A 9,381-nucleotide genomic window follows, 5' to 3' on the forward strand; every position below is an offset into this window, starting at 1 on the left:
ATTGCTCTTGGCACACAGTAGGTATTCAATAAATATTTACTGAACTGAAATGCCTAAGGGAGCCAGATGTGAACCGGCAGACTCGGGATGAACTAGAGACAGGCACGCCCAGCCTGCTGCAGGCATATGAGCCCAAGGTGGTAGGTGTCGTGTTCTAGGAAGGTGGAAATCCAAAAGTGCATGAAAACTCTAGATTCTATTCTAGAGCATATTCAATAATAATTTTTAAAACATTGCAAGTACTGGGTAAACAAAATATGTCTGCAAACACATCTGCCCCCCCCTCCTCCTCCATCCGGACCCCCAACCACCAACCTGAGGTCCTCCATCTGGACCCCCAACCACCAACTTGAGGGCTCTGTTCTAGGAACAGAACTTTTGGGGCTGTTGGCCCAGAGCCAGGGCTGCTCCCCAGGTAGAAGGGATGGAGTAGTAGATGGGCCTGGGACAGGAAGGCTTGCCCCACTCAGAGTCCACCCCCAGGAGACCTCAGGCAGCAAGGGTCTGCCAGGAAGGGTGGCCTTACGGAGCCCTGCAGAGGCAGCCAGACTCTGCCCCACCCACGGCTGCCACCTCCCAAACCAGTCCAACTCGTTGGCGGTGGCAGTTCCCTCCCGGGCACCATTGGGGAAAGACGGAGGAAGGAGGTCAGACGAGCAGGGCCAGGGCAGAAGCCCCAAACACGGCCCTGCTCAGTCCCCCAGTGCCTGTGGCCTGATCGGCTGCCCCCAGGGTCCCCACCAGAGGGGCCTGGACAGATGTGAGGGCCAAACCCAGCTTTGGGGCTGCTGGCCCGCCAGCCTCTGCCTCGCCCACCCACCCACGGTGTGCCTTGCGCAAGCAGCTGCGCCTCTTACCAGACTAGGTTTCCTTATCTGTGAAATGCGATTAAAAATAGACGTTCCCGAGCCTCCAGGTCACAGCAAGGATGAGAGATCAAACAGGTCGAGGACTTTCCCCAGCACCCGACTAAAAGGCGGCGCTCCATGAACCAGACTCCCTGTCTTTATTATGACTTTGGCCAACCCAGTCCGCAGACCGTCCCTCGGTCCCTCGTGCGGGGTTCTCTAAGCACACTCCAGAAGGTTCTTTCCCAGCCCTGGCCGAGCGCGGACAAAGGAGGCACATGATGGAGGCTAACCAGTGAGCTGACCTGAGCAGCCCCATGTCACAGTTAGGCGAACGGAGGTGCAGAGGCTTCTGCGAGGTGAAGTCAGGGGTCCAGTCCCCAGATGGGACTCAGTGTCCCCTCTGAGGACTCCTCTCACCGCCCAACGCCCCACCCGCGGATTCAAACGCTGCCCGGGAACGTCCCAAACGCGCCGGCCGGGCCCTTTTCCTTAGCATCCCCGGCCCACAGCGCCCCCTCACTCCTCCCCACCCGCTCGCCCCGCGCCGCCGGAGCCGCGGAAAGGAGTGGGGGACACTCCGATCCCCAGTCTGGCGTCTGCTCTCCCTCACTTCGGGGTAATCTTGGGGACTCCCGGAGACCGAGGGGCTCCGAGCGGGCGGCGCTGTGTGCACCCGCCTCCCACCGCCCCTCTCTGTCCCGGGTTGGCCTGGCTCTCAAATGAGGGAGCTGATGGCACGACCCCCACGGTCCTGTTTAGGCCCAGAGGTGACTCTCTGCCCCGTCCCGCCATCCCGGGAGGGAGGGTGCCCGGGCTGGCCCCTGCCCCAGCTGGCGCCCCCGCCCCAGCCCCAGCCGGCACGTACCTGGCTGTACCCGCGCAGCCTCCGCTGACCGGCGTTCCTCCGGCTCGGCCCACCTGGGGCTCAGGTAACCGGCGTTTGCGCAACTTCCGGCGGCCGCGGGCAGGTGAACCCGCCGGCCCAGGTGTCACTGGAAAGGGGGAAGGTAAGCCAGGCAGGGGCCAGAATCCGAGCCCCGGCGCGCGGGCGGCCGGGTCCCATCCGCTCCGGGCCCACCGCGGCAAGCCCTTCCGGGAGCCGGACCCGCCCACCGCACATCTGGCGCGCGGTCCCGTGGCCGGTTCGGGCAAGCGCACCCATCTTTGGGGAGGAAAAACTGATTCCGCCATCCCCCCACCCCACCGCGACTGTCACAGCGACCACCAGTTACTGTTCACTGGGCCAGACATGAGAACGTGCGTTTCTTGGATTATCCCATTTTAATCTTCCCAACAATTCCTATTAAGTGAGCTCTATCGTTTTGCCCCCTTTCACTAATGGGAAACTGAGGCTGGGATGGGTTGCATCCCTAGCCCAAAGTCACCCTGGGACCCTAGGCAACCTCCTCCAGGCCCTGATTGTACCGGGGTGGGCTATAAGACCATCATCCCCCACAGAGGCCCACTGGGTCTGGCCCTCCACTGAGGCAAAAATGGGGGATAGGGAGAGAAGGCTCCTCAGGCACTAATAGTAGTAACAGCACAGCAACAATAACAATTTTCATAATAAAACAGGAAAGAACTAACCTCTTCTGAGTACTTTCTTTGTACCAGATACTGTTCTAAGCTCTTTATACATGTTAACTGGCTTAATCCCCACACCTACCTGTGAGGTAGGTACTGCTATTATGCCCATTTTACAGATGAGAAAACTAAGGCTCAGAGAGGTAAAGCCACTTGCCTGAAGTCACACAGCTGGTAAATGACAGGGCCACGACTCGAACCCAGGCTCAAGTCTGGGGAGGGGGAAGAAGCAGTGTTTTTAGTGGTGAGCTTTGGCCACTCACCAGATGAGCCACCAAGAGAACTCTTAAAGAATCTACAGCCTCCTTGCCTGGGGTCCAGAGGGAGAAGCCACCATAGGTAATACTCCCTGGATATGGTTCTGGGTCTCAGTTTCCTCGACTGTAAAATGGGGGCAATAATGGCAATGTTTTCCCAACAGAAATCAGATCTCATCACTGCTGTGCTTAAACCCTCCTGTGGCTCCCTTAGAATAAAATCCAAACTCCCAGGCCGGGCGCTGTGGCTCACGCCTGTAATCCTAGCTCTTGGGAGGCCGAGGCGGGCGGATTGCTCAAGGTCAGGAGTTCAAAACCAGCCTGAGCAAGAGCGAGACCCCGTCTCTACTATAAATAGAAAGAAATTAATTGGCCAACTGATATATATATAAAAAATTAGCCGGTCATGGTGGCGCATGCCTGTAGTCCCAGCTACCCGGGAGGCTGAGGCAGAAGGATCACTCGAGCCCAGGAGTTTGAGGTTGCTGTGAGCTAGGTTGACGCCACGGCACTCACTCTAGCCTGGGCAACAAAGCGAGACTCTGTCTCAAAAAAAAAAAAAAAAAAAAAAATCCAAACTCCCCACTTGGCCCTCAGCCCTCCAGGGCACAGGCCTTGCCCAACTCTCCCACCTCATCTCCAACTTCTTGTCAGCTCTAGCCACAAAGCCCTCCCTTGAGGGCTGTTCCTGAACACACCAGGTCTTTTCTGCCTCAGGGCCTTTGCACCAGCCATTCTCTGCCTGGAACCCCTTCCCTCACCTCCTTCAGATCTTATCTCAAATGTCTGTCATCTTCTTGGAGAGGCCTCCCTGACCACCCTGAGAAGCTCCCACCAACTCTCCCAACCCATTTTGTTCCTTTCCAGGTGTTCATCGCATCCTGCGACTTTAGATATTCACTTATCTATCGCTTGTTTCCTATCTCCCACTGGACTGGGAGCTCCAGCACCCCCTGACACATTGTATTCCTCCAGGGACCAAACACAAGAGGAAACACTATGGACCAGGTGGCTGGACTGGAACCCAGTCCAAAGGCCAAGGCCACTTATCAAACTGTATACATTCAATACACACAGCTTTTTTGCATGTCAATCATATCTCAATAAAAAAGAAACAAGTTAAACATATCTGTCTGGAATAACACAGAAGTGATCTTGTGTCCTTCTCAGAGCGTCATAGCAGGAGGCATGTGACGACAGTTTGTCCTAACCTTAGTGATCAGCCAATTCATTGGTTAGGGTAGTGGCTGCCAGACTTCTCCACTGTATAGTAATTATTAATATTTTTCCTTTGTAATGAATAAATATCTTGTGGGAAGAAAAGAGAAAAGCCAAGGTCTCTGGCACCAAGCCTCACCCGCAATCCCCAACACTGCTCCTGGCCTTTCTGGATCTGTCTCACCCTTCCTCCAACCTTGAGTCTCCCCCATTCAAGCTGGGCTCTGGCTACTTCTAGCCAAGCACTGTTCCTTCTCCAAAGACACCACGTCCAAGTCTCTGCACATGCTGGTTCTGATGCCTGCAGTGCCCTTTCCCACTCTACCCCCCTGGCCACCTCTGTAGGGTATAGCGTGGCCTCCAGAACTCGTTCAAATCCCAGCCCCACCAGTGATTAGCTAGGAGACTTTAGGTAAGATACTCAACTTCTCCATGCCTCAGTTTCCTCAGCTGTAGAATGGGATTTACAACAGTGCCTCCCTCCCAGTGTGAGGGTTGTGCATGACAAATGCCACCAAGTGTGAGCTGTGATAACCATCCATTCATTCAACAAATCCTCCAGTGCCCAGCTCCTGGGTGAGGCCTTCATCAACCCAGAATGCCTGTAGTCCCAGCTACTCGGGAGGCTGAGGCAGTAGGATCGCTTGAGCCCAGAAGATTGAGGTTGCTGTGAGCTAGGCTGACGCCATGGCACTCATTATAGTCTGGGCAACAAAGTGAGACTCTGTCTCAAAAAAAAAAAAATTAGAACCTTGTGCATCATTGATGAAATGTAAAATAGTGTAGTCACTGTGAAAAACTATGGTGGTTCCTCAAAAAGTTAAACATAGGATTATCATAGGATCGTCCAGGAATTCCACTTCTGGGTATATACCCAAAAGAATTGAAAGCAAGGGCTCAAACAGATATTTGTACAACCATGTTCAGAGCAGCATTGGTCACAATAGCCAAAAACAACCCAGGTGTCCATCAAGGGATGAATAGTTAAGCAAAATGTGGTATTTACATAAAATAAAAATATTATTCAGTCTTAAAAAGAGAATTCTGACACATGCTACAACATGGATGAAACTTAAAGACATTAAGCTAAGTGAAATGAGTTGGACACAACAGGACAAACACTGTACGATTCCATTTATATGCGGTACCTTGAGAAGTCAAATTCATAGAAACAGAAAAGAATGGTGGTTACTAGGGGCTGGAGCAAGGGGAAATGGGGGAATTAATGTATATTGGGTAGAAAGTTTCAGTTTGGGAAGATGAAAACATTCTGAAGATGGCTGGTGGCGATGGTTTTGCACTAATGTGAATGCACTTAAAGCCACTGAACTATCTACCTACAAGTGGTTAAAATTGTAAATTTTATTTTATATACATTTTACCACACTCACAAAAAAAGAAAAAAAAACAGTACAAAAGCTGGAACTGGATTCACATTCCACCTCTGGGTGACCTTGTACAAATTATTAAACCTCTCCTGTGCTCAGTTTCCTTTCTGCAAGATGAAATAAAACAGCAGTAACTACCTTACATCACAGAGTTGAAGGAAATAAATGAGTTCATACTTGTAAAGTACTTAGCACATAGCAAGTGCTCAAGAGGTGTCAGTGATTTTTATCTTTGTTGAGGACATGAGAAGTGTGGTTTCTGACATTTATAATTTTCATGACATTCAGCAGTCCCCACCCGCTTCCTTCCACCTGCTTCTCTTTCCCCAGACTTGAGCAGAGACACGGAGGCCCTCACCTGCCCCTGACGAGGATCAGGAAGGCTCCAGGCAGCGGCCAGGGGGCCAGCTCCGCAGGGCAGCCCCAGCTCAATTTCAGCCCAGCTGTCCAGGTCAGAGACACCCAGCCGGGCATCCTCCAGGGCCACGCCAGGCCCTGAGCTATTTCTGGAGTCTCCCTAGACGCTTTGCCCTGGTCTGCCCAGGAGTCAGCCTTGCCCAGGGCGGCCTTGCACAAACCTCAGGAAGGGAGAGGTGACAGGCTGTGGGAGGGTGTGGGTGTGGATGCCTGGGTCCACGGATATCCCCACCAACTCCATCTTCTGGGCCTCGGTTTGTACCTGAGGTTGCAAAATGGGGACAAAGGGGCTTGCAGTGGGGACTGAATGAGAGAGATGTCATATGCAAGGCCTTAGGGAAGGGCCTGGCACACAGGATGGGAAAGGAGAGGGGTGAGGCAGACCTACAGCCAAGCCCACTTCCTGTCCTAGATTGCCCTTTGCCCAGGCCTGAACTCACCATCATGGCTTCTTATCTCAGCGCAGAGATAGAAAGAAATTTGCCCAAAGTCACACAGCAAGTCAGTGACAGAGCAGTACTCCATAATTTTATATACATATATTTTACATATACATATATATATATATAATTTTCAACCAGGTGATACATGCACAATCCTCAAAATTCAAAAACTATAAAGAGAACAAAGTAAAAAAACAAAACAAAACTTCCATCCTTGTCCCCTAGTTCTCCTCTCTGCAGGTACCACTGTGACCAGACAGTTGTGTATCCTTCCAGGGAGATTTTAGGCAGATACAAGCAAGTATGAACATATATTCTTTCTCTTTTCTTACACGTATAGCATCATGCTGTGTGTACAGTTTTTATCTTGCTCTTTTTGCTCAATAATACATGACATTCTTGGTGCCATATCAATACCTAAAGAGCATCCACATCTTTTTTCACAGCTACACAGCGTGACTTCCCAGCGGCCCCTACCCATGCCACTTAGCATGTGTCCACTTTCTGCCTATTATGCACCACAGGGCAACATCACTGCACCTACACCATTTTGCCTAGAGTGGGACAGGTGGGTTGGGGGGATGCGCTTCCAGTGGTGACAGAGATGGGGGGACCATGCTCCACAGAGGCTGTCTGAGCTGACCTCCCACCAGCAGAACACACAGCAAATGGTCAGTAAATGTTAGCTTTAGTTATGTTATCTTTAATACTGAGGTTTTGGGCACCCCAGGTTTTTGCACTGGTGATAAGTACCTCAATTGTGTCATCCTAGCCCCTGCCGTGCATCATATTCCCCGTGGGAGAAGATAATACATTACTAACAAGCAAAACATATAGGACATAAGATAGACTAAATGCTTTGGTAAAAACAAAACATGCCAGGGGAGGGCAAGGCATATGAAGTCAATAAATATTTGTTGAAAGAATGAATGAAAGACTTGTGAGCTCCCTGAACTTCTCTCCCCAAAGCCGGGAGGAAAATCAAAAGGAGAGAGGATAAATAACTCCCTTGTGAACAGATGCAAGACTCTCAAATCCTATGATTGTGCGTGTCAAGGATTTGAAGATTGAAGCCAGAGGGACTTGGAGCCAAGCCCTGCATTGCCAAGGGGCTTAACTTCTTAGAACCTCAGTTTCTCCATCTATGAAAGGAGACCAACCATATAGCGACCCGAGGTGAAGGGGGAAGGGTGGACGCAGGATGTGTTCCCAGGAGGCAGAGCAGGGACTGGCCTAGATCTGGTGCTCCACCTGGGAAAGACCCGGCCCCACGCCCCCTCCAAAGTCTCTGGTGCCTAGCGGCTTTGGTTTAAGGGCTGACTCTACCCCTTCCCTCAGCTGGGGAATCTGCCACCCAGCTACATCTAGCTCAAAAATGTCAGTCCCATCTGATCCCCACAGAGAGGTCCTCTGAGAGGGGAAGCTCTGGGATTCAGAACGTCGTAGGCAAAAAGGGCCCCAAATGAGCCCTGAGTCCCACCCCTGACGTTCTGGATAAGGGAGGACGGATGTCCAGGACAGGTACCCCGAGGACGGTGCGAGGCGTCGGGGACAGGTGATACAGCCAGAGGTCCACGGGCCATGTCCCTGATAATAAAAGACTGAGAAAGTGACCACTAGTTGCCCATCTGGGCCTCTCAAGGCAAATCTAGATCTGCCTTGACTGCGAGGTGGAGCAGAAAGACTTGGATTCTCTGCCAGACCTCGCTGGGCCAGGACACGTGCCTCTCTGAGCCTCAGCCTCCTCATCTGTGAAATGGTACGCAGAAAGGACGCCGGGAGGACGCATACAGCAGGCGCTCAGTGAACAGAGCCCCCTGACCCCGGGCTCGTGCCCCCGACCGCCCGCGCCCTCACCTGGAGCCCCGCTAGGCGTGTCCCGGCTCCTCCCGCGCGGGGATGGGAGAGGCTGACAGCTCGGACCCGGGCCGGGAGTGGCCACTCCCAACGCTGCCCAGGAGGCCCCGGCCCCGCGTGGGGGCCTCTAGGGGCCTCTTCGGAGGTGCCCTCCGCACCTGTGAAGAGCAGGTGGCCCTGACGGTCGGAAAGCCACCACCGGAGCGAAGATCCCTGGGGCTCTGAGGAAGGGGAAATAAGCACGTTGCACCCCCCCCCCCAACGCCGGAATGGTTCGCCCCGGACTTCCTGATTGGCTCCTCGCTTCCGTTCGAACGCCGCGCCGCCCGGGTTGCCAGGCGACCGCTTAGCTTCGGCGGCCCGAGGGAAGCGCGCCACTCTGCGGCCCGGCTCGGCTCCTCCCAGCTGGCCCCACGTGCTTCCGGCCTCTGCTTCAGCCCCGGCGCCTGGTTCTTTCCCTTCCTTCTCCCTCCCGCTTCCAGCGGGGACTTCCTCAGGGTCCCCAGCTGGAAGAGCACCAGAGCTCCCGAGCCGGTTCCTAGTCCTGCCTTTGATGCTAACTCACTGTGTGACCCGGGGCAAGTCCCTTCCTCTCTCTGTTCCCCTAACTGCGTAATGATGAGTGAGTGAGTTTGCAAATGTGCATAACCGGCAATTCCGAAATTTACAAAGGAAATGACCAAAGATATGAGCAAAGATGAATATTGCCCAGCGTTATTCATCACAGCAAAATAATGGAAATGACTTTAATGCCTACAGAAAGGGGGTTGATTATGTAAGTCCATTCTGGGACAGCTAATTTAATTGCGTTTTTTATATGCCAGGTGGCTTTACACGACATAACTCTTGTCAGGGCTTATGACATAACCCTGTAAGACAGTACCTTTAATTATTTTTTTAAATTATTCCCACTTAATGATGAGGAATATTATGCTGCCATTAAGAATGATGTTATTAAAAGATATTTAAAGATATGGGGAAATGCTAAGGAAGTATTAAATTCTTTAAAGTACAGTATGTTTCAAAGCACTATGTACAGTACAAATATATGTTAAATTCATAACTGTAATAGCATATATATGCATATGTAATAATTTCTAATAACTGCAGTTACCTTCTTTGTGTTTTTGTGGATTTTTCCAAATTTTCAACACTTGAATATATCAATAAAAAAAAACACATTTTTTGTGGGGATTAGAATAAATTAATTATAAGAGCCCTCCCAGGTAAGGAAATTTTATAGCTATCAGTCACTGTCTGGGTCTGCATTGCTCACTTTGGAGCCAGCATCTGTTTTCTATTCCAGCAAGTGTCTTTCATCTTTTGATTGGATTGTCAATAAGTGATCACTTGCTGTGTACATGCC

The 9,381-nt window shown here is 51.7% G+C and overlaps 1 protein-coding gene across 5 annotated transcripts in view; it reads right to left on the bottom strand.

Moving 5' to 3' along the window:
• Positions 1-8,575, bottom strand: part of FAM110A (family with sequence similarity 110 member A) — a 59,784-nt gene extending 51,209 nt beyond the window's left edge. For 2 of the 5 annotated variants that reach the window (XR_012923727.1, XR_012923726.1), the window contains exons 1-2: positions 8,016-8,575; positions 1,717-1,843 (exon numbers count right to left, since the gene is read on the bottom strand). The gene's annotated coding sequence lies outside the window, so the exon portion shown is untranslated. Of the gene's footprint in view, positions 1-1,716; positions 1,844-8,015 lie in introns of those variants that run through there. The other 3 variants (XM_012755173.3, XM_076011006.1, XM_076011007.1) reach the window with 3 other exon arrangements.
• Positions 8,576-9,381: the final 806 nt, after the last annotated feature.

The sequence above is a fragment of the Microcebus murinus genome, chromosome 16, assembly GCF_040939455.1.
Source record: "Microcebus murinus isolate Inina chromosome 16, M.murinus_Inina_mat1.0, whole genome shotgun sequence".
NCBI classification, from domain to species: Eukaryota; Metazoa; Chordata; class Mammalia; order Primates; family Cheirogaleidae; genus Microcebus; species Microcebus murinus.